This window comes from Phyllobates terribilis, unplaced genomic scaffold, assembly GCF_046119375.1.
Source record: "Phyllobates terribilis strain yellow unplaced genomic scaffold, ASM4611937v1 Scaffold_11__3_contigs__length_659146591, whole genome shotgun sequence".
Classification (NCBI taxonomy): Eukaryota; Metazoa; Chordata; class Amphibia; order Anura; family Dendrobatidae; genus Phyllobates; species Phyllobates terribilis.
This window is the reverse complement of record NW_027362771.1, coordinates 145,767,606-145,794,192: the sequence shown is the minus strand read 5'-3', so window position 1 is coordinate 145,794,192 and position 26,587 is coordinate 145,767,606.

Here is a 26,587-nt window from a genome sequence, read left to right as displayed (position 1 = left end):
AAAGTTGGGCTTGTTTAGATAAGAAAAAAGACACCTCAGAGGAGATCTAATTTATATGTATAAATACATATGTGGTCAGTACAAAGGACTTCCAAAACCATACAAAGAACCAAGGGATATTCATTACATGTGAAGGGAAGGCAATTCTGGCAGCTAAATAGGAAAGGATTCTTTACAGTTAGAGAACACAGACTGTGGAATGCCCTACCACAAGAAGTAGTAATGGCAGATACTATATCAGTATTTATAAAAGGGCTAGATATTTTTATCACAACAAATGTCATTGTGGGTTATAAAAAATATAGTGATAGAGAATGTATAACTAGTGGAGAAAGGTTAAACTTGACAGACCTGTGTCTTTTTTTAACCTATATACCATAACTGTATGATGATTCAGCATTCTTATTTCTATTCTTGGTCGTATTATTCACTATATTAGCAAGCAGGGAGGTACCATTCTTAGATTCATTTTTTATTTTGCATGCAAGGAGTATACAGGGTGGACCATTTATATGGATACACCTAAATTAAATGGAAATGGTGATATCAACTTCCTGTTTGTTGCACAATAGTATATGGGAGGGGGAAAACTTTTCCAGATGGGTGGTGACCATGGCAGCCATTTTGAAGACGGCCATTTTGTGCAGCATCTGAAACAACGGATACTGGAAGCCTGTGCTAGCATTTCTTCTGCGGTGCTGCTATTAGTGTGTCACGAGTGGGAGTAGAGGGTTGCATTGACAATCCAACACAATGGGCAGCACTTTGAACACATTTTATAAGTGGTCATAAACTTGTAAAAACTCATGAAAGAATAAAGTTACATTAAAACCAAGCACACCATTGTTTTTCTTATGAAATTCTCAATAAGTTTGATGTGTCATATGACCCTCTTCCCATTGAAAAAAATAAAGTTGGATACAAAATGGCCGACTTCAAAATGGCCGCTATGTTCACCACCCATCTGGAAAAGTTTTCCCCCTCCCATATACTAATGTGCCACAAACAGGAAGTTGATATCACCAACCATTCCCATTTAATTTAGGTGTATCCATATAAATGGCCCACCCTTTATATAGAGCTTTTACTGAACCTTCAGCAGCTGATATACTATTCATTCATTTGAAGGCATTGGTGCTCATTTAATTAATTTTGTTTCTTTTCAATTATATTTTTATTGAGAAATTTGTGTAAACCATAGAGTAATCATGTATTTGATTATATAATATAACTATGTAGGACTGTAAACTGTCAACAGATTTAAATGCAAAGTAGAACATAAAGTTGTGGGCCAGGAGTCTGTTAGACTTTAGTCTGTGTCCATCACCTTGAGTGTCCCATTGCTTAAGTGTGAGAAATATGAATTAATTCTGAATTGAACCTGAAGTGAACTGAAGGTAACTGGATACTAAGTTACAGTAAACAATGTTTGTGTTTGTTTTCACTCTCACCCCCTTAATCCTTCACCTTTTCCAACAACCCCTAATCCCTACACCTAGTAATGAACTCTTCATCTGTCCCTCCATTCTCCCCACCCATCTCACCTCCTCCTCAGAGCTATTCCTCAACATACAATCCTTTGTCTCCAAACACAGACAGCCACCTCATGCCCTCTCCTGCTCCCACCTACTAATGCTTTCTCTGCTCCTCCTCACTGCCGGCGACATCTCGCCAAATCCTGGCCCTCCTCACCACATCCCTACAATCACCTCCACCTCCTACCCATGATCTATCTCAAACTCTCGTAATCCTTCTAACCTTATACCCATCTGCCCAGCCCCCGCTTCCCCAGTCCCACTAACAGGAGTTCTATGGAACGCTCGCTTCGTCTGCATCAAACTTTCCTACATTCACGATCTCTTCATCACTAACAAGCTTTCCTTCCTCGGCATCACTGAAACCTGGCTCACCCCCTCCAACACGGCCTCTCCTGCTGTACTTTTGTATGGTGGATTCCACCTTTCCCATACCTCCCGCCCCATTGGCAAGCATGGTGGAGGAATAGGTTTCCTCCTATCAGATAACTGCTCCTTCACCCATATCCTACTGCCTCCCTCCATTACTCTCCCCTCTTTTGAAGTGCACTGGGTGCGCATTTACTCCCCCTCCAACCTCCAACTGGCTGTCATTTACCGCCCCCCGGGATCAACCACCACCTTCCTTGACCACTTCACCACTTGGCTACTTCATTTCCTCTCCATTGACATCCCCACTATCCTCATGGGTGACTTCAACATCCCTATTGACACTTCCCTCCCAGCTGTCTCTAAGCTTCTAACCCTCAATTCCTTCTTCGGCCTTACTCAGTGGTCTTCCGCAGCCACCCACAAAGATGGCCACACACTGGACCTCATCTTCACCCGCCTATGTTCCCAATCTAACATCTCTAACTCTCCTCTCCCTCTCTCTGACCACAACCTACTTACATTCTCTACCCTCTCCTCTCCAGGGCAACAATCCCCACTCTACAAACTTGCACACCCTCGCAGAAATCTTAAACACCTTGACCTACACTCACTCTCTGAATCTCTCTTCCCTCTTACAGACATTAGGTCCTTACATGATGCAGACGTTGCTGCCACTTTATACAACACCACAACAGCTGCAGCTCTCAATTCTGTCTCTCCCCTCACACATACCAAAGCTCGCACAATCAACAGACAACCCTGGCACACCAGCCTAACTAAAGAACTGCGACGGGCCTCCAGGGTGGCTGAGCGTAGATGGAAAAGGTCCCACTCCAATGAGCACTTCATCGCATTCAAACAGTCCCTCACTACCTTCAAGTCTACACTCGCTACAGCAAAACAAAGATACTTTGCATCTCTCATATCCTCCCTGTCTCACAACCCCAAACAACTATTCAACACCTTCAATTCTCTCCTCCGTCCCCCAGTGCCTCCTCACTCTCCTCTTATTTCAGCCGAAGACTTTGCCTCATTCTTCAAGCAGATTGATACCATCAGACAAAGCTTTTGCCTACAGTCCCCACAGCCCCTCCCTACACCTACTCAACCTTCCTCCTCCAAAACCACCTTCTCCACCATTACGGAAGATCAACTTTCCTCTTTACTCTCCAAATCACACCTCACCACCTGTGAACTTGACCCAATCCCGTCCCACCTCATCCCAAACCTTACCACTATCTTCATCCCAACCCTAGCATCTTCAACCTGTCATTAACAACTGCCATCTTCCCCTCATGCTTCAAACATGCCTTGATCACACCCATCCTCAAAAAGCCCTTCCTTTAGCCATCCTCTCTGACTAGCTATTGCCCCATATCACTTCTCCCCTATGCCTCAAAACTACTGGAACAACACATCCATTCTGAACTGTCCTCCCACCTCTCCTCCTGCTCCCTCTTCGATCGCCTACAATCTGGTTTCCGACCGCACCATTCTACTGAAACTGCACTGACTAAAGTCACCAACGACCTACTAACTGACAAATCCAAGCGACGCTACTCTGTCCTCCTCCTCCTAGACCTGTCATCTGCCTTTGACATAGTGGACCATTCCCTCTTACTACAAACTCTCTCATCTCTTGGCATCACAGACTTGGCCCTATCATGGATCTCCTCATTCCTAACAGACAGGACATTCAGTGTTTCCCACTCACACACCACCTCCTCATCTACCCCTCTATCTGTCGGTGTCCCCCAAGGTTCAGTTCTAGGACCCCTACTCTTCTCCATCTACACCTTAGGCTTGGGACAGCTCAAAGAGTCTCATGGCTTTCATTATCACCTCTATGCTGATGACCCACAGATCTACCTCTCTGGACCCGATATCTATCAACGTCAATGGTTGCCCACTCTCCCTAGTCCCTCAAACTCGCAGCCTTGGGTTAATCCTGGACTCTGAACTCTCCTTCAAACCACATATCTAAGCCCTTTCCATTTCCTGCCACCTCCAACTCAAAAATATCTCCCGGATCCGCACATTCCTCAACCATGAATCTGCAAAAACACTAGTGCACGCCCTCATCATCTCCCACCTTGACTACTGAAACCTCCTGCTCTGTGGCCTCCCTTCCAACACTCTCACAACCCTCCAATCCATCCTAAACTCTGCTGCCCGACTAATCCACCTGTCTCCCCCCTATTCCCTGGCCTCTCCTCTCTGTCAGTCTCTTCACTGGCTCCCCATTGCTCAGAGACTCCAGTTCAAAACCCTAACCATGGCATACAAAGCCAATCACAACCTGTCTCCTCCATATATCTCTGACCTAGTCTCCCGGAACATACCCGCACGCAACCACCGATCCTCCCAAGACCTCCTTCTCTATTCCCCTCTTATCTCCTCCTCCCACAATCGCATACAAGATTTCTTCCGTGCTTCCCCCCCTACTTTGGAACTCTCTACCCCAACACATCAGACTCTCGCCGACCGTGGAAACCTTCAAAAGGCACCTGAAGACCCACCTCTTTCGACAAGCCTACAACCTGCATTAACCATCACTCCACCATACCGCGCCACAACCAGCCCTACCCTCACCTACTGTATCCTCACCCATTCCTTGTAGACTGTGAGCCCTTGCGGGCAGGGTCCTTGCTCCTCCTGTACCAGTCACCATCACATTGTGTTCAAGATTATTGTAATTGTTTTTGCTATGTATACCCCTTTTTCACATGTAAAGTGCCATGGAATAAATGGCGCTGTAATAATAAATAATAAATAAAGTTTAGGAAAGCCTGAGGGGACTTATGGTCAACGCAGTTAGAGTTGTGTGAAGTTGATGTTGTTCAACCAGGTAAGGGGGATGTTTAATGTTGGTGGAGTGTTTTTGATAAAGCTATTTGTCTCAGGAGTTTTGGAATATCACCTGCCAAACAGTTGAACTAAAGCTTAGTATGGATCAAAGCATAAAATGTTAATGTGCTTTAATAACATATTCTGAAGTATGGCATTCAGTTATTTTTCCCATTCTATATAAAAATAGAGTGTGAAAAATAGTGATTAAATTAGTATAGCGCCACTATTGGTCTATACATATTAAAAGTGTAAAGTGTTAAGAAGGTAAAACATAACATGGAGGTTGGAGGGTAGATGGTGAGTCTCCCACTGAAATGTTGAAAAAACTACTCTTTAGACTCTCCTTGTTTCTACTAGCAAGTGCCAAGCTTCTCATACCTCACCACTGGAGATCTACAAATAGCCCTACAGTGGCATAATGGGTCTTCAAGGTGAACCAGCATTACTGACTTGAAGAATTAGTGGCACTAACACAACATAATAAACCAATGTTTTGAAACACATGGGCTCCATGGCAATCCTTTCTCACCTCTCCATCCTTTTACTTTATATTCAGACCCCAATTAAAATTCTGCAATTTCTACTGAAATATTAAATTATGATGATATTTTGAAAATTAATTTACCTTTTTATATAAGTTATATTTTTATATATATAACAAAACTATTAGCTGTATGTTTTTAAAGAGTAAATACGCATTTAGAAAACTTTTGACATGCTGTAAATACATATGTCAAAGCTATTAATTGGAAAGGTTACAAGTGCTAAGATTCCCTTTAGTTCCTAAAACCGAGGAAAAGAACTACTCAGCCGAGTTGTGCTCTCCTCCGACAGCCAAGAACAGTTAAGTTAAGCTGTTTCTTTACATTATGAGAGTTATGAAAGCCACAGCCTCTCAACTGGTTCCACAGCTCCACCTCCTGTGGTCAGAGCCTGGATGGAGTTAGTCTTGTATCAACTATAAAGGAGGAGATGGGAATAACTCTTTCTTTTTAATTAGGTTTTTTTTTTTGCTTCTATTTCCAAATTTTCACCTAGTACACTATGTTCACAGATTTTCTAGCAGAGTTGATGTGGATGAGATTTCACCATATATGCAGCAAAATTTAACCTGTCGAGATTTTAAATTAGCAGCATGACAATTTATGCAGCAGATTTTCACCATGGAATTTGACCACTGCTTGAGTGAAATACACTGCAAAATTGATAACATGTCTGCATGGAAACCCACAGTGAAAATGTGTACATGCATTTTTAGCATCTTTTATTGGCATGTAGGCCTAATGGATTGATTTTCTCAAGTCAGTTTTTATGATACTGTTAGAAAAAAAACCTCAAGTAGAACGGAATATTTTCGACCACCATACAAATAAGTCATACTACAAGATTATGAAAAATTGAAGATATTTGAGACTAAACTATTCCATACTGTTTCCAATTCAGGCTCCATAGCACCACACTAAACTCCTAGCCCAGTCATCAGACAATTTACTTGGTTTCAAAAGCACCAGTGACCCTTGAGGCTGCACTGTATATTAATTGGATAGTATGACCTCTAAGTCCTCCTCTTTAAAGTAGGTTGAACACTTCAGTCAGAGAAACATTCAGCATTTGGTTAAGCTAGACCTTTTGTTTGCTGTGTTCACATGAATAACTTATAGAATGGCATCATGAACAGCAGAAGTGCCACTGTTGACATGACAACATTATAGACTGAATCTCGATCTGCCCTCCAGGATAAGATGGAATATTTACTCGTTTTACATTTCACCAAGTCCAGCTCTTCAATTTTTTATGAGTTGAACAGAAATTTCCACTACTTTAGTCGACGCACCTGACAGTACCTTAGCAACTAAGAGAATAGAACAGGAAACCTAGATTGCTTTTGTTATGTGTTTGCAGGAATATACAAATGAAGGCAGGGTCTTAAAAGGTGTTTAAATGCCGAAGTCCAGCACAAAAATTGTAACATATGAGGATTTAGATTACCTTCCATAAGCAATACAAAATGAGCTCTGTGACTACTCTGATAAAGAAAAAGGCAATTTCTGAGAATAGGGGGAGGGGTTCTGTCCTCCTATTTAAAAATCAGGCTTGCATTTATGCTATGTTAATCATTATCTAAAAGTTGTAATTAAAACTGATTGTTTAATGTAATGAATTTTACATAAATATTATAGTAGTATTATAGTAGTATTTAGTAACCCCTTCATGACCTTGCAATTTTCTGTTTTTGCGTTTTTGTTTTCTGCTCCCCTACTTCCCAGAGCCATAACTTTTTTCATTTTTCTGTAAATATGGCCATTTGAGGGCTTGTTTTTTGCAGGACAAGTTGTACTTTTGATTGACACCATTGATTTTGCCATTTAGTGCACTGGAAAATGGTAAAAAACAATCCAAGTGCGGTGAAGTTGCAAAAAAAGTACAAGTCCACAATTGGTTTTTGGGTTTTTTATTTACCATGTTTACTAAATGTTGCCATTATTATTCTCCAGGTCATTACGAGTTTGCAGATACAAAACATGTATAGGTTCTTTTTTATTTAAGTGGTGAAAAAAAATCCAAAGTGGCACCATTCTCAGAGACCTGTTGTGTCTCCGTTTTTCGGGATCCAGGGCTGGCTAAGGGGCATATTTTTTGCACGCTGAGATGACTTTTTATTGATACCATTTTGGGGTACGTACGATATTTGGATTGTCCGTTATTGCACTTTATTGCAATGTTGTAGTGACCAAAAAACAGTAATTCTGGCATTTTGATTTTTCTTCCTCTTACGCCGTTTACCGATTGGATTAATTATTTTTATATTATGATAGATCGAACATTTCTGAACACAGCGACACCAAATATGTGTATTTTTTTATTATTCATTTATTTTGAATGGGGCAAAAGGAGGATGATTTAAACTTTTAAATATTTTAATTTTTTTATATTTTTTTTTTATATTTTTTTTCTACTTTTTACTTGCTTCAATAGTCTCCTTAGGAGACTTGAAGCTGTGATCTTCCAATTGCTTGTGCTACACATGTATAACATAAATCATTATCTCCTATGAACACTGGCCAAGGGCCTCTACTGGGTTCTCGCCATTTGAACTCTTGCATGGCCAACATCCTTGAGGTCTTCTGAAAGTAGCGAAGGAAACCTGGGAAGCCGAGGTCACGCCCCTCATTGAGCACATCGCACTGATGCAGGAGAGTATTGTGAAGGTGATGCCCATTTTAAAAGAAAATCTCCTCCAGGCACAGGAGGCACAGGCTAGGGTCTACAACTGGTCAGCCAGAGTGCAGCAGTTCAATCCTGGTGTCAGAGTCCTCGCGTTAATTCCTACCGTAGAAAGTAAGTTTTTGGCCAAGTGGCAAGGGCCGTATGAAATAGTGGAAAAAGTTGATGAAGTGAACAACAAAATTCATCAACCAAGATGACGTAAGCCATATCAGATATACCACGTCAACCTCATCAAGCCGTGGCAAGACAGAGAGGCTGTTGAAGCTCCATGCTTGCTGGTCAAACCAGAAGGCGAGGTTGGAGGTGTCACAATAGCAAAGACGCTAACGAAGGCCCAAAAACAAAAGTGTCAGGAGTTGCTGCAGAAGAACAGGGATCTGTTCTCGGAATTGTCGGGCTGCACAAGGACGTAGAACACGAGGTTCTCACGGATCCACCTATTGGATACCTGAGGCCCGACAAGAGTTGATCTCCAAAGAGGTGGTTCGTATGCTGAAACTCGGAGTCATTGAAGAATCCAAGAGCAGTTGGTCGAGTCTGATTGTCTTCGTCCCAAAGCCCGATGGTGAATGGATATTCCGTAATGACTATCGAAAATAAATGAGGTCTCCAAATTTGATGCATATCCCATGCCATGAGTCGATGAGCTGATCGAGAGACTTGGGATAGCAAGGTACATAACCACCTTGGATTTGACGAAGGGATATTGGCAGATCCCCATGGCACAGGGAGCCAAGGACTAGACTGCGTTTTCTATGCCGGATGGATGCTTTCAGTATGTCTGGATGCAATTTGGACTGCATGGGGCCGTGGCAACCTTCCAGAGAGCCATGGATCAAATCCTTGCACCTAATAAGAAATACGCCACAGCATACGTGGACGATATTGTTATCTTTAGCCCAGACTGAGAGAGTCATCTGGAAAAGGTCCAGGCAGTGTTTGATGCTCTAAGGAAGGCGGGGTTTTCAATAAACCCAAAGAAATGTGCCATGGGGAAAGAAGAAGCCAAATACCTTGGATATGTAGTGGGTAGAGGCGAGATCAAGCCCCAAATCAGTAAAGTGGAGGCAATCCAAAACCTGGCCGAGACCACTGTCAAAAAATCAAATTAGAGCTTCCTGGGGATCGTGGGATACTACAGGAGGTTCATCCCAAACTTCACCATGATTGCCACACGCCTGACTGACCTCCTTAAGGGGGCAAAATCAGCTATGGCCAAGTGGACTGCAGAGGCAGAGATGGCCTTTCAAGAGATGAACGTGGCTTTGTGTAGGCAACCAGTTCTGGTTGCCCCCGACTTTAGGAAATAATTAATACTCCAAATGAATGCCTCAGATGTTGGTTTAGGAGCAGCGCTTTCCCAGTAGATACATGGGGAGGAATACCCTGTTCTCTACCTGAGTAGGAAGCTGTCTTCATGTTAGAGGAATTATTCAGTCATAGAGAAAGAGTGCTTGGCCATAAAATGGGTTGAGGACAAGTTACGGTACTATTTGTTAGGGCGTAAGTTTAGATTGGTATCCGACCATGTCCTACAAGATTTCAACTTCCATGTAGAACATAGAGCAGGGAAGCTACATGGTAATGCCGATGCCCTCTCGAGAATCCCCTGTCTAGTAGTAGAAGTTGCCAAGCCCCACGGCTTTAGGCAGAGGGGGAGGTATGTAAGGTGGCTAATGGTCGCATAGTCGATGGGAGGTATGTGTCACAGAAGTGACTGTCCTATGTGATGTAACCCGGAGTGTTTCTCTAGTTCACATAAGCACTAAGAGGACTAATTGGTGCACCTGTTACTGGGTTATGGGCAGCTTGGAGAGATGGGCGGGTCCAGCTACCCACATACCTCACTTCTGGGTGTGGTTAACAGCCTTTAAAATGTATGCCGTTGTTTGGCACATGGTCTGAGGGAGAAGGCCTCCTGTGGTGTTTCGCCGGACTGAGCCACGGAGCTGAACGCTACACAGCCTGTGTGCCCACAGGACTGGCTTAAGCAGAGACTTACTTAATAGACATTTTACTTTGTTGTGCCTGAACTAAAGGTTGTTTGTATTTCTTTACTTTTGCCTAGTTTATGAGGTAATAAACCAACATGAATATTTAAAGGAACATGCCTCCTGTTTGCCTCCCATCGCACCCAAGTGAGTAAAATCCCTACAAGGGTTTTACTTTTGAAACAAACTCCTCTCTCTTCTGTACATTGCTTGGAGGCTTTGGCCATGTTCTTTCATAACGTCACCAAAATCCTTTTAGACAAATCATATATTAACCCTTTCACAATGGGGCCGTTTCCGTTTTTGTGTCTTCTTCCTAGAGCCATAACTTTTATTTCTCTGTCCACATAAACGTATGAGGGCTTTTTTTTTTTTTGCAGGACGAGTTCTTCTGAATGATACCATTTATTTTACCACATACTGTACTGGAAAACAGGAAAAAAAATCCAAATGGGGAGAAATTGTGAAAAAAACGGAATTTTGGCATTGCTTTTAGGAAATTGTTTTTACGGTGTACATTATGTGGTAAAAATGACCTTGCAATATGATTCTACTCATCAGTATGATTATTGTAATACCAAACATATTCAGGTTTTTTATTAACTTTAGTGGTGAAAAAGAATTTAGAGGTTGTACCGACATTTTCGAAGACCTGTAACGCTTTTATTTTTCAGTCGATAGAGTTGTGTTACGGCTTTTTTTTTGCAGGACAAAATGACGTTTTTATTGATACCATTTTGGGATAGATGTGACATTTTAATCGCTTGTTACAGCATTTTTTGTGGAATTGAAGCGACCAAAAAAACATAGTTTTGGCATTCTTGATTTTTTTTTTCATTATGATGTTTAATGATCGGGTTCATTATTTTTATATTTTGATAGATCGGACTTTTCTGAACTCAGTGATATGACATTTGTACTTTTTTTTAATATTTATTTTTAATAGGGGAAAAAAGTGGGTGATTTGATCTTTTAATTTTTGTTTTAATTTTTGCTTTTCACTATACTTCTTAGTCCCCTTAGGGGACTTGAAGCTGTGATCATCTGATCGCTTATGCTATATACTGCAATGTCACAGAATCGCTCACATAGTAGAAATCACAGTGTCCTTTGAAGCCCGGCCACAAGCAGGATTTCAAAGGAGCTCTTTAATGACAAGGACGGGGAACTTCAGCAGACCCCCGGCTGTCATAGCAATCCATCGGCGACCAGCAATCATGTCGCGCCCAGGGGATGGGGAGGACTCGGCGCCCGGGCCTTGTTGCCTGGTCTTGGGGATGTCGCGGTGGCCGGCTCACGGGGCCATACCCTGGGCCTCTCTTTAAAAAGGGAGGATAATTATATAAAAGTTTGTGAAGCCACCTGTGGTGTCTGGTGAGGATCACCAGCGCTGCGGCAGCCCACTGAGGCTGGTGTTAAGGCAGCTTGGGTGGTATAGCTCCCCACAGGTTGAGCTAGGCCTCAGGGCAGCGTGGATGTAGGGATGCAGGACAGACACAATAGTCACTTCAGTACCTTTTACTGATGGATGTTCAGGCACATTCCAGAGCACTGTAGGGTGAAGAGTGCATATCAGGATTTCTCCCCAGTGAGCAGGTATAGGGCCTCCTTTTCTTGCCTTTGTGTGGTAAGTTTCTGACCTGCCTGGAGCTAGGCCTAACTTTGTCTCTGTCCTGCACCGGCTGACTTTGTGGTAGGGCCTTTTTCTTGGAGTACACGCTCCCAGCTTGCGGGGCCTCCGTGACTCCTGGCTCTGGTACGTATCAGCTCTTGGGTTATCCTGGGACCTGAAGTCTTCCAGGGGTCTCCGGTTGTCTCTACAGGGGATATACGGCCCTGTAGACGCGGACCCGGTGTCCAGTATATGTTTTCTGGGGTGAGCTTGTACAGCTCCTCTGCCCCCAATGCTACTCACTCCTCTAGCCTTTGGCCTCGCTCGAGGCCCTCACTAGGCTATACACACTAGCGGCAGCTTGCCGCGCTTCACCGCTCTTATGGCATCGGCACGCCTTGGGCTCTAACTGAGCTCCCTGAGTCTAGTTTGCAGGAGCCTCGTGCTCCACTGCTGAACTGTTCTCTAGACTGATGTGTTCTCTAGACTAGACTGAACTGCCTAGCTCCACCTTCCCTTTTTATATCCCTATCCGGGCTCCCTCTGGTGTTCTGAGGTGGAAGGTGGAGGTGTGTGTATGCTGTGGGGGCCTCTTGTGGAGAAATCCATCCATGCACCCCTCTAGGATCTGTGGCACTCATGCGCAGCAGGGGCGCCACAATCACGTCACGGGTGCGCCGATGGTCTCATGGAATGATGTGCCCCCCATGCCCGGCACATGTTAAATGCCGCTGTCAGAGTTTGACAGCGGTATTTAACAGGTTAACAATTTTCAGCAGAGCTCTACTCCAACCGCGATTGTTAGAGGCAGGTCCTGGCTGTATCATACAGACATCACCTGACGAGTAAGAGACGAGCTCACCCCGTGAGACATTCCATACACCCTCTTCTGACTTGCGCCATAGATGTACATGCAGGGTTAAATAAAAATTAGTCAGCCACGTTACTAATAGCGATTTAATGATCATTCTGTATTAATCATTTTTATTTGTCATATGTACTGATAAGTGAGCACTAAAATGCTCGGGTGCTTGTCGCTTGGGTCGAGCAAATCGTAATGCTCAGGTGCTCAACCCGATTAACAAGCCCAATGTAAGTCAATGGGAAACTCGAGCATTTTTCCGGTGGCTTCCAATTGCCTAAATCAATGGGAACAGTGGTGATATGATATGATATGGGAACAGCATGGGGAAGACCCCTGGAAGCATCTCTAACTCTAAGGTCACTGCTGTGAACAATGTTGTTGGAGTCTTATGCCACTTTTACAGACTCACAATAAAACATGCAGAAACTAAGCCAAAATGGATTTTCCTGGAAAAAAAAACATTAAGGAACACCCTTTCCAGGGTAATGACTTGTATATAAGGCAAAAAAAAGCACAAAAAAAATGCTCCTTCACACCTTGAGCTATGTTCACACGTAGCATTTTTGATGCATTTTTACACTTTTGCATTGCTTTCAATGGTGAAAAATACATTCACCAGTAAATGTAATTTTAACATTTTACTACTTATCTGCCCATGTGGTGTGTGAGACATGATCAGACACATCCTGTTTCATTTATGAAGGAGAGACTCTGAAAGTCAGAAAGCATATTTTTACAGGGCCATCAGGCGGCTCTTACTATTGTTAAAGGACCAGCAGTCGGCCCTTACTCACCGGAGGGCCATCAGGGGTGGGTCTCCTATACTGTTATTGCGTATGCAGTGACTGCAAGGGCTGCCAAACATTTGGAAGCACCCCAATACCCCTTTGAAGAGACATAGAGGAGGGCCTCAGTAAAAAAAATGTTCCCATTATAAAGGAGTGGGTCTCTTACACTGTTTTTGCGTATGCAGTGACTACAAGGGTTACCAAAAATATTGTCGCAGACCAATACCCCTTTGAAGAGACATGGAGGAGGTCCTCATTAAAAAAATCATTAACATTATTAAGGAGTGGGTCTCCTATACTGGTAATGCCCATGCACTAAGTGCATGGTCTGAAAAACACTTATACATACTGTATAACATACAGAATGATAGAGGTAGGCCTCTAAAAAAATTTCCTATGGGCATCATAAACATCCTTAAAAAAATTATGTGGGTGTTGCATCACGGTCACTCTGGTGACATGGTGGTGGAGGATGAGGTGAAGGAGACGAAAGAGGACAACAGAAAATAGACAAAATCAGGAAGCGTATACCCATATCTGGGTGTGAAAAGGTGCATGGTAATAGACCCCCCAAAAAAGCCATTGGAATTAACTTGTGTTCTGCAGCTATCATCGGGTGGCATTGAGAAGTCTGGCCCAATCCAGTCCTTGTTCATTTTCAGTCAGCCTGTCAGAATTTTCAGTTGACAGGCAGATGCACCTATCAGATATAATGCCCCCGGCGGCACTAAAAACCCTCTCTGACAAAACGCTAGCAGCAGGGCAGGCAAGGACCTCCAAGGCGTAGAGATCCAGTTCATGCCACGTGTTTACTTGGATACCCGATAGTTATAAGGCACAGAGGAGTCAAAGAGGATGTTGGTACGGTAGGCAAGGTACTCCTTCAGCATCTTCCAAAACTTTTCCCTCCATGTCAGAGTACCCCGCACAACAGGGCCTGGGTGCTGGGAGGGTCGGAGAAAACTGTCCCAGACCTTTGACAGTGTTCCCCTGCCTCTGCTGCAGCGTATTTTTGTCTCCCTTGCCTGTGCTCCTAGGTTGTCTAAGGAACTGTAACCTCTGCCGCCAGCGTTTTCAGGGGTCTGCTAGACTTGGCCTAAGAGACGTGGGGACAGGAACCTACTCCACATAGGAGTGTAATAGTATGTGTGGCAAGTGTGCAGGACCGGATTACGGCAGCCCTGCCAATAGTAAAATAACACCTCCTAGATGCTCTGGCAGCGTAGAGCCGAGCATATAATAGAAAGGACATGATGAGGTCCTTTAAAGAAGGGGATTGGGTATTAGTGTTAGTGCCCACCACAGAGAGTAAGCTCATGGCCAAGTGGCGAGGGCCATATGAAATCTGGGAAAAAGTGAGGGAGATAAATTACAGAGTGTACCAACCCGGGTAGAGGAAACCCGAAAAGTTATATCACATCAATCTACTTAAAGCATGGGAAGACCGGGAGTGTATGATTACAAATGTGACTACGGTCGTTTCGTCTGTGGACCCTCCAATGCAGGCCCGGGAGAAGGCCGGAGGAGAGTTAAAGATAAGTGAAGCTCTCAGTAAGCAGCAGTAGTGGGAGTGTATTCTCCAAACTGCCCGGCTGCACCTCTGTCATCAAACATGATATTGTTACCGAGTCTCGGGTAAGGGTACGAATGAAACCGTACCATGTGCCAGAGGCCTGGAGGCAAGCCATCGTGACTGAAGTAAAACAAATGCTCAAGTTAGGAGTCATCAAGGAATCCAGGAGTGAGTGGGCTAGCCCCATTGTGCCAGAAAGATCATTACGAGTTTGTAATGACTTCCAAAAATTGAATGAGGTGTCAAAATTTGACTTTTATCCAATACCTCGGGTAGACGAGCTGATCGAGAGACTGGGGCAGGCCCAGTACACATTCGATCTGACCAAGGGTTACTGGCAGGTGCCACTGACGAAATTGGCAAAAGAAAAGACCACCTTTGTAACACCAGAGGGCCTCTATCACTATGTCATCTTGCCTTTTGGATTACATGGGGCCCCGGCCACCTTCCAGAGGTTGATGGATATAGTGTTAGAGCCTCATCAGAAGTCAGCATATTTAGATGATATCATCATCTTTAGTACCGACTGGCATACCCACCTGCCCAGGTACAAGCGGTGCTGGATTCACTCAGAGTCATGGGGTTAACAGCAAACCCCAAAAAATGTGAAATAATTCTCGAGGAAGCTCGGTACTTAGGGTACGTGATTGGTTGTGGGGTTATCAAACCCCAAATAAAAAAAGATTGAGGCCATTCAAAACTGGCCCCGACCTCTTACTACTAAACAGGTAAGAGCGTTCCTCGGCATCGTTGGGTATTAACAATGGTTTATACCTAATTTTGCTGGAAGATCGGCACCCCTGACTGATCTCTTAAAGGGAAATAAGTCGGTTATGGTTCGGTGGAACCCTGAGGTGGAAGAAGCGTTCCAGTACATGAAGATGGCATTGTGCAGACAGCCAGTCCTCACCAGCCCCATCTTCAAGAAGGGCTTTATTTTGCAAACAGATTAGTGATGAGCGAGCACTAAAATGCTCGGGTATTCGGTGATCGAGTCGAGAAAATTGGAATGCTCGAATGTTCGACCCAAGCAACAAGCCCAATGTAAGTGTATGGGAAACTCGAGCATTTTTCCAGCGGCACCCCCCCCCTGGAGGTCTGCAGGGGGCCTAAAAACTGGCCAAATCGATGGGAAGAAGTGCTCAAATGACATGGGAACAGCATGGGGAAGACCTCTGGAAGCATCTCTGACTCCCAGGTCGCTGCTGTCAACAATGTTGTCCGACTATTACGCCACTTTTACGGACTCACAATAAAACATACCATAAAGAAACCAAAATGGATTTTCCTGGGAAAAATGTTAAGGAACATCCTTTCCAGGGTAATGACTTGTATATCAGGTAAAATAAATAACCACGTAGCATTTTTGATGCGTTTTTGCACTTTTGCATTGCTTTCAATGGTGAAAAATACATTCATCGGTAAATGCCATTTTAACATTTTACTACCTTATCTGGCCTTGTGGTGTGTGACACATGACCAGACACATCCATACAGTGATGAAAATACAGCATGGGGAAGACCCCTGGAAGCATCTCTGACTCCCAGGTCACTGCCTAAAACTGTGGTCATCAGACGTGATCCTATATTACTGCGGTAATAATACAGACATTTTGGGCAATGTGACAAATATTAAAATCCATTTAAAATGGGCAAGGTGTGTGGCAAGGGACGGGGAAGTGGATGTTATGGTGATGATGATAGTGCACGCAGAGGCCGAGGCCGTGGGCAAGATGAAACTGTGCCTGCTGAGGGAGCACAACAAGCACATCATGTCGAACTACCTTCCTGTCCCAATTTCTAGGGGGCCGCGAAACAACAAGATTGAAGCCAGAGCAGTGTGAAAAGGTTTTTGGTTGGATAGCAGATAATGCTTCCAGTCCATTTGCCACCACCACCACATGGTCCAGTCTCAGTAGCCGTGAGTCTGGACCACATTATTATTATTACTTTAGCGCCATTTATTCCATGGCGCTTTAGATGTGAAAATGGAGTATACATCGCAAAAATAATTACAATAATCTTGAACAAAAATGTGACAGCGACTGGTACAGGAGAGGAGAGGACCCTGCCCGTGAGGGCTCACAGTCTGCAAGGGATGGGTGAGGATATAGTAGGTGAGGATAGAGCTGGTCATGCAGCGGTATGGTGGAGCGAGGATTACTGCAGGTTGTAGGCTTGTTGAAGAGGTGGGTGCCTTTTGAAGGTTTCAACAGTAAGCAAGAGTCATAAATGTTGGGTTAGACAGTTCCAGAGTAGGGGGGATGCACGGGAGAAATCTCGTATGCGATTGTGGGAAGAGGAGATAAGTGGGTAGTAGAGAAAGAAATCATGTGAGGATCATAGGTTGCGTGCAGGTAAGTACCGGGAGAGGAGACAGGTTGTAGATGGCTTTGCTTGCCAAGGTTAGGACTTTGAACTTGGGTCTCTGGGCAATGGGGAGCCAGTGAAGGGATTAACAGAGAGGAGAGGCCAGGGAATAGCGAGGGGACACTTGGGATAGTCGGGCAACAGAGTTTAGGATAGATTGGAGGGGAGTGAGGGTGTTTGAAGGGAGGCCACAGAGCAGGAGATTGCAGTAGTTGAGATGGGAGATGATGAGGGAATGCACTAGTGTTTTTGTAGATTCGTGGTTGAGGAATGTGCGGATCCAGGAGATTTTTTTTACTTGGAGTTGTCATCTTCTTCACGCTTATCCTCCTTCCTCCCACCATTCTGAGTGCCCTGAAACAACTGATCTCACACTTGGACACTCCAAAGAGCTGTTTTGTTCATCTTTCCATGTGGAAAGTGTAAAGAGCTTGGATATGCAGTTTGAAGGAGAGATTAGAGTCCAGGGTTACCCTTGAATGTTACCATTGATAGATTCGGGCCTCTCACCCGGCCAGCTTCATGCAGGGCAACAGAAGATCGCATGTAGCGATTTGAGCAACCATGTTCACCCGAAGGTGATGGTGGGAAAGTGCAATTACTGTCGCAAGAGGTGGATGATGATGAGACACAATGGACAGAAAGTCAGGAGGAGGACCAGGGTGCGGAAATGGAAGACGAAGCAGTGGATGATGAAGTCAGTGACCTAACCTGACAAGGGGACATGCAGAGCGAGGACAGCAGCACACAGGAAGAGGGAGGTGTAGTACCACAACAGACAGGAACAAGCAGTGTGGTGGCCACAGACACAAGGCGGGCAACCTCCCCAGAACACCAACGCGACGGAAGTTGCCAGTACAACTGTTCGGTCTTCCCGACTCTGGTTCTTTTTTAAAGACTTAGATAACCCCAAAAAGGCCATTTGCAACATCTGCCAGGCCAGCATCAGCAAGAGCACCAAAACTACCAGCCTGACCACCACCAGCATGCTCAGGCACATGACTGCAAAGCACTCGACTAACTGGGCCGAACACCAAGGTCCAGAAACAGTGTCTGCGGGTGGCACCACTGCCTCTTCCGCTGTTGTGAGTGCATGACAAGCCTCTGTCTATGGCGCATGTGAAGATACCTCCTGCCCTGCACCTGTCATTGCAGACTTGCAACCATCACTGTCCATGTCCTTGTCCCAGTGCAGGACCTACCACGGTCCTTGGAATTCAAGCGCAAATATGCAGCCAGCCAGACACAGGCTTGCACTTGAAATGTTGCCTTTTAGGCTTGTGGAGCCGGAAGCTTTCTACAACCTCAGGGCGGCCGCCGGGGTTCAGTACTCGGTCCCCATCTGCCACTATTTCATCCGGTGTCATCCCCATCTAACACAAGCACGGGTCCCAGAACATTACCCAAACCCTCCCCAGTGCAGTTACTGGGAAGGACCACCTAACCACAAACACGTGGACAAGTGAATGTGTCCAGGAACAATACATATCACTGACACATTTAACTGGGTTAGTATTGTGGAAACCGTGACCCAGTGGGACCCTGAGACGGAACACGTCCTCCAAACGCATAGGATTGCGGGCCCTGGGTCAATCAACCTTCAAGACAACAATGTTCACAAGGTAGACAGCAGCAGTGGTTGGTCTCCTAGACAATGAGAAAATTATTCATGATGATGATAGAGGCCATCCATCTCCTTAGCTTTCTGGTACTTGGAATCGAAGCGCAAGAATGCAGCCAGCCACCCACCCACAGGCCGCAATACTAAACTGCCACATTTCTGGACTGTTTGCACTCGAAATGTTGCCTTTTAGGCTCATAGAGGTGACGCGCCCAGGGGGATATAGGGGGAAACTCGGTACCCGGGCCTTGGCCTTCTGTGGGATGTCACGGCAGTCGGCTCCTGGGCCCGTACCCTGGGGTCACTCTTTAAAAGGGAGTTTGTTAACAGTTTTTGTCTCGTGACGCCGCCTGTGGTTTCCGGTAATTGTTATGCACACGCCCGGACGGACTGGCTTGTGCGTGATTAGTGATCCCACTGTGCCATGAACCGGAGAGTGCCTGGAGGGGCATAACTAAGTATCAACCCGATCCGACCCAGGTCGCACGACGGCTACGACGCCGTGCACCAGGGAGGAACCGAGCAGAGGGACCAGGTGCGACTCCAGGTCAGACCCCGGACACGGCTGTTGACCCACACCGGGGAATACAGGAACAGGCAGGTTAGAGCACAGGCTGGGTAGGGTCCAGTACAGACTGGGAGACGGGTTCAGAGCCGCAGATGCGGTAATCAAGCAGAGTAAAGCGAAACCGCAGGTGCGGTGGACAAGGCTGAGCAGAGCGAAACTGCAGGTGCGGTGGACACGGCTGAGCAGAGCGAAACCGCAGATGCGGTGGACAAGGCTGAGCAGAGCGAAACCGCAGATGCGGTGGACAAGGCTGAGCAGAGCGAAACCGGAGATGCGATGGACAAGGCTGAGCAGAGCGAAACCGCAGATGCGGTGGACAAGGCTGAGCAGAGCGAAACCGCAGATGCAGCAGACAAGGCTGAGCGGGCAGGAACCATCAGAGCGGTAAGTAAGGCAGAGCAGAGATAAACCGCCGGGGCGGTAAGCAAGGCAGAGCAAGGGGAAAACCACCAAAGCAGTGAGCAAAGACAGAGTAGAGGGGACAGGGCTCTGTTCACATGGAACAGACTGGAAGGGAAAGGCAGAACCAGATACACACAAGGTACTTGCAAAGAAGTAGCGAGTGGACTCCAAACTCACAAACGGAAGTACAGCGACAACGAGTAGGAGTTAGGTGCAGGTTCAGACTCTGCAGAAAAAGGAAAGGTACAGACATAAAGAAAAACAGGTAACAGGCTAGGAGAGTGTTCAGACAGGAACTGAGTGTTAAGACAGGAACTGACACTGCAGCGAGATACAGGAGTGAGTCTGGGTATGCGGACCCCAGAATGGCGAACAAACAGGCTAGAAGACACAGATAACAGGTCTGGGTATGCGGTCCCCAGAAGGCAGGACGAACAGGCTAGGAGTGTGTTCAGACAGGCCTGGGAATACAGCTTCCAGGAAGGTGGACAGGCAAGAAAAACAGAACAGGACCTGGCACATGAGAGGCAAGAAGCCCTATGAAGATAATAGTTGCTCAGGCACCAGCTTCAAGGTGGAGCTGGTTTAAATATCCAGTGACAGACAGCAATAGGCTGAGGACGCATTAAGGGTGTGCCCACAGCAGCTACAAGAACCAGGAAGTAACCGGGCCGCCGCCCTAAGCAGTCAGAACAGAGACAAACAGACAGCATGAATAGAAGCCAGGCCAGCAGACTGGACTGAAGATCAAGTTTGCGATCTTGCATAGTGAGAGATGGTGCACCATGCAAGCCCGCCACCAGGTATGTTACAGTAATGAGTACCGGTGCTGCTGCAGACCTCTGGGGGGGTGATGGGATGGCTGCTGGGATGTTTCTGCTCCCCACAGGTGGAACGGGCCCCCGGGGCAGAGTTGATGGAATGGATGCAGGTGAGAGGTGGCCCGGTCGGGTCAGAGGGAATGACGGACACGCACACAGGGGATTCGCTTCAGTATCTTTACTGGTGTAACGGCAGGTATGGTCCAGGGTACCTATTAGTACGGTGCACTTCTGGATTCTCCCCAGTGAGCGGGTAGTAGGCCTCCTGGTCCATTTCTTCCTTTCTCTAAAACTTCTGGCCAGCCTGGAACTAGGCCTAGCTTCTATGCTGTTTCACTCTCTCACCTGTCTGCTTGTAGTAGAACTTTTCTTTGGCTACCACTATCCCTGGACACTGGGGCCTTCGTGGTTCCTAGTTCTGTAAAATGATGGAAGCTTCAGGTTGACCAGGGATCTGGAATCCTACTGGTATGCCGGTTGTCCCTACTGGGTGTAGAGGACCCTGTAGGCGCGGACCCGGTGTTCGGCTTGTGTCCTGGGGTGAGCTTCAGATGCTCCTCTGCCCTCTTAACTCCTCTCTCCTCTCTCCTTGCCTCGGCCACACTTGGGGCCATCAACACAGCAGCAGACGTGCTGCTCCTTCACTGATCTAAAGTGTCAGCACACTCTCCCTCCTAACTCCACCCTCCAGTTTATATATCCCTAACAGGGCTCCCTCTGGTGGTGTGAGGTGGAAGGGTGGAGGTGTGTGTTATGTAATGGGGTCCTCTGGTGGAGAAGTCTGTCCATGCACCCTTTTGGGTCCAGTGGTACCTGTGGTAGCAGGGTGCCACATTCCCCCCTAGTACAACTCAGTACTCCTGGACTGAAGCACTTTAAACAAGTAACAACAAAAATTATGATAACAATAACACATATAAAATTTTCAAAGTTACAGTGAGTCCCAATACCAGGTGTCCATCTCACTGGTGAAGGTGTAACATTAGCAGCATGAGGGACCGGTCTGAAAACCCTCAACGTAGGCCCTGAGCGTGGCTACAGGGCATAAGTGATCCAGGTGTTGGGCCACGTCTTAGGCCACGCCAAACGGGTTTTTGTTCAGTGGTCTTTTGACATAAAACCAATATAGGGCACTTTAATAAGTGCAACTATGTACAAGGGACAGTTTTTGGCTGCTGACAATCTTCAGCCTACAGGTCTTTATACCCTCACGGGTAACTAAAGGCACACATATTAATTTTCAGTTCACACAATGAATAACAGTAGGCAATACCCAACTGGGTAACTATTTACACTGCAGGCATTTTGTACCTTATTCCCTATACCTGGTAGGGATTTGGCCTTGTGTGCTGCGTGTGGATCTACGTAGCACTGGGGTGATACTGGTGTCTGTGCATGCACTATCCGCTAACCTATCTGGTCTACGTGCGGGTAAATTATAGAACTGCCTCAACATCTCTATAGGACTGGCAAGTGCACTGTTTACTGGACCCTCAGGTTCTGCTTCAACTGGTGATCCTTCTCTTACTGGGGACTCTTCCTGTTCCTGAGCAGGTTCTTCTAGGGTGCTCACAGGCTCTTCTTGTGGTGGAGGTTCTTATGGTGGCTGACAGAAGTGTATCACTGGTATGATAACTGCTCCATCGAGTTGAGGCCAGTCCGCAGGGAAGTCTCCTAGGACTGTATGAACTACATCTTCCTTGGGTTTTTCCGGTATTGTAAGAGGTACTTCTTCCTCCTGTGTCTTCTGTAGACCTGGGCACAATTTCAAGTGGTCTCTTGAGACTGTTGTGGTTGTACTATCTCCATCCTTGCTGATCAGGCAGGTTTTGGTGTTGTCAAATCTGGAATTTAACACGGTGAAGGGCTCTCTTTCCCACTGGTCATCGAGCTTGTGACCTCTTCTTTTCAGCTTTAGCACTATTTCTCCGGGTGCCAAGGGTTCTGCTGGTGCATGCTTGTTATATTAGTATTCTTGTCTTTCCCTGACTTTGTTTAGGCTGTTTTCAACACAGTCCTGTACTTTCCTGTACTGCTCTTGCCGATTTGTGTTCCAATCTTCAGTGGACATGTCTGCAGCAGGTTCTACCACTCCGAGCTCCAGGTCCATGGGCAATTTTCCAGGTCTTGCTCTCATGAGGTACGCTGGGGTACAATTAGTAGAACTCACAGGTATGTGGTTATACAGGTCCACTAGGTCAGGTAGCTTTTCTGGCCACTGGTTCCTCTCCTCCAAAGGTAGGGTTTTTAACAGGTCAATGACGATGTTATTCATTTTCTCGCACATACCATTGGTTTGAGGATGATACGGTGTAGTCCGGATCTTCTTGCATCCGTACAGGTGACAGAATTCTTTAAACAGCTCAGCTTCAAAGGCAGGGCCTTGATCTGTTAGCACCTTCTCCAGGTATCCATGGGGCCTGCAGAAGTAGGCTTGGAATGTTCTTGCTGCAGTTTCTGCTGTCAGATCCTTGACAGGGGCTACCACCAGGAACCGAGAATAGTGATCCATCATGGTCAGGGCATAGAAATAGCTTGACCTGCTGGGCGACAGTTTGACGTGATCCAGAGCGACAATATCCAGGGGTTGGGTTGTTTTGATGGACTGCAAGGGTGCTTTTTGACTCCCGTAGTCTTTCCTTCTGAGGCTACAGGGCCCACAATTCCGGCACCACCTTTCTATGGAACTCCGCATTCCAACCCAATAGAACAGGTCCTTTAGCAGGGTTTCCAGCTTCTTCCAGCCAAAGTGACCTGCTTGGTCATGGTAGGCCTCTAGCACCATCTGGATGTCCATCCTGTGCACTACAATCTACCACACCATTTCATGGGTTCTAGGGTTGACATACCTCCTGCACAGCTTCTCTCTGTAGATGAACAGCCGGCTTCTCTCATTCCACAGGTGTTTGGCTTGTGGAGGAGGTGTGTTGCTCGTGGACCATTCAATTTCTGTGGAAAGCAGGTAATTCGATTTCTTCTAGGTCATCCACTTCATCCGCGGTGTCTAACTGGTGGGGCATTCTTGACAGGGCATCAGCATTGGTGTTCTTGTGACCTGCCCGGTACTTGATTGTGAACTGGTAATTCGACAATCTGGCCACCCAACGCTGTTCCATGGCTCCCAACCTGGCTGTCTCCAGGTGTGTCAAGGGGTTATTGTCGGTAAAGGCTGTAAATTTAGTTGAGGCTAGGTAATGTTTGAATCTCTCGGTGATAGCCCAGACCAAGGCCAGGAACTCCAGCTTGAAGGAACTGTAATTCTCCGGGTCCCTCTCAGTAGGGCGAAGCTTCCTACTGGCATAGGCAATTACCTTTTCTCTGCTGTTTTGCTTCTGGGACAACACAGCTCCCAGTCCCTGGTTGTGGCATCTGTGTATAACAGGAAAGCTTGGCTGTAGTCAGGGTAAGCCAGGATTTTTTCACCGGTTAGGGCTTCCTTCATCAATGCAAAGGACTCAGTCTGTTCTTTGCCCCACTGGAATGGGGGACTTTTACCTCTTTTGGACTGTCCTACTAGGAGATCTTGTAAAGGTGCTGCCTTTTTGGTGTAGTCCTTAATGAACCTCCAGTAGTACCCGACCAATCCCAGAAATTGACGTACTTCTTTGACGTTCCTTGGTTCAGGCCACTTCTGGATGGCAGTGACCTTCTCCGGGTCTGGTGCTACCCCCTCTGAGCTGACTACCTGTCCCAGGTACTGAACCTTCCGTTTAAGCAGGTGGCACTTGGAAGGTTTTAGTTTCATCCCATACCGGGACAATGCCTCAAATACCTCCGCCAAGTGCTTTAGACGGTCTTCGTACGTCCTCGAGTACACGATAACGTCATCCAGGTATAGCAGCACCATCTCAAAGTTCCGGTGTCCCAAGCAACACTCCATCAACCTCTGGAACGTTCCGGGTGCGTTGCAGAGTCCAAACGGCATGCTGTTGAATTCGCATAATCCCATCGGGGTGGTGAAGGCTGTCTTCTCCCGGTCTTCCTCAGCAACAGAGACTTGCCAGTACCCGCTAGTGAGATTCAATGTAGAGAAATAATTGGCAGATATTAGTGCAGCCAGGGATTCCTCTATATGAGGCAAAGGGTATGCATCTTTATGTGTTATTCGATTAATTTGTCTATAATCTACATACATCCTCATGCTACCGTCCTTCTTTCTGACCAGGAGCAGGGGAGCTGCCCAGGGGCTACAGCTATCCCTTACTACCCCTGCCTTTTTCATGTCATGCAACATTTCTTTTGCTTTTTGGTAATGTGCTGGTGGTATGGGTCTGTAACGCTCCTTAATGGGTGGATGGTTACCTGTGGGTATGTGGTGTTGTACCCCTTTGACCCTTCCAAAATCAAGTGGGTGTTTACTAAACACCTGTTCATATTCCTGAACAACTCTGTGAACACCATGTTTTTGATGGGTTTCGGAGTCATTGTCTTCCACCGTATCTGGTGGGGTCAAGGATTCCACGGTGTGTATGGCATTATTATTCACAGTATACAGTCTGGCTACAGTGGCATATCTTGGCAATTTGACTTCCTCTTCCCCACAATTTAGGAGGCGTACGGGTACCCTCCCATTGTGCACATCAACAACCCCTCTAGCAGTTAGGCATGTAGGTCTGTGCTCTGAGTTTACGGGCTCTACTACCGCCTGGTAGTTCTGTCCCTTGAGATCTATTGCTGCCCTACACCAAATCAGCATTTCACTCATTGGGGGAATCACAATGGGTATCGGGTCTGTCACATGTACATTACCAATCTCACCACCTGTTAGTTTTACCTGTTGCTGGTACAGGAGGGCTTGAATCTCTCTCAGGAGCACCTTCCTCTGCCCTGGTTTGGCAGTGTCAGCAATCTGTTGGAGTAAAAACAACACTTCTCCCAAACAGTTACCAACAACATTTGTGCCAAGTATCATATAGGGGTTTGTATCACCAGGGTTAGACTCTATTACAATCAGTCCTTGGTCCTTTAATTCCACTCTTCCCACCTTCACTGTCACATCCTTAACCCCGACTAGTTTAAGAGGAAGGCCATTGGAGGCATACACAGAGAGGTTTGGGGCTGGCGGGTGGAGTTCATCTATGGACCAGTACCTTTTGTAAAGGACATCAGGTATGATGGTTACCTGTGACCCGGTATCCAGTAGTGCAGGTGTTGCTCCACCACAATAGACAGGAAAGGTCTTCCTCCTACAAACCGGTCGTACCAGCTCAATGGGCCTGGTTGATCTACTCCTGGGTGTTGGCCCTTGGCCCCAGAGTTTGCACGTTTAAAGGACAGATCCGTGTGGTGTGGCCTGCCTTGTGGCAATGGTGGCAGATGAATTCTCTCCTGGAGGGCGACGTCGGTAGCTGGTCCTCCCACGGGGTGGCGTTGTCCTCCTTCTTCTTCTCATCCAGGTGACATCCTCAGGGCTGTCGGCGAGTAGGATCCTTCCTTCTGGCTCTGGCTCCATCTGTAGCTGCAGGGCGCTCAGGACAGTGGTCAGGGTTTTACTTAGCTGACGCACTTCAGAGCGCAGGCTATCCAGCTCGCTAGAGGACGCTGCTGGCACTTTTGCCTCAGCCGCTAATGAATGGGCAGTGAGAGCCGTGGGCGTTGGGGTGCCCCCACCCTGGTAACGCTGGATAGCAGCATCTGATGTTTCCAGGGACTGGCACTTGGATGATCTAAGGCCCACCACCGTACAGTTCTGCTCTCCTCCTGGGACCTTAACCGCCGGATGAATTCTTCTCTCAGCATTTTGTCTTCATCATGTATGCTGGCTGGACTAACCTGTTTCAGGGCCCACAGGGCCTCTTGTAAATGCCAGGCATTGTCCCAGATACCGTCCTCAGGTTTCTGGGTACAGTGGTAGAACCTCATCCGAAGATTTGTCTCAGTGCGGTTTTCAAAGACAGTTTGCAGTCTCTTAAATATAATAGATACTGATTCCTGGTCTGCGGCTGGCCAGGTTTCAATTTCCCGCTCTGCGGCACCAGTCAATTGTCCCAG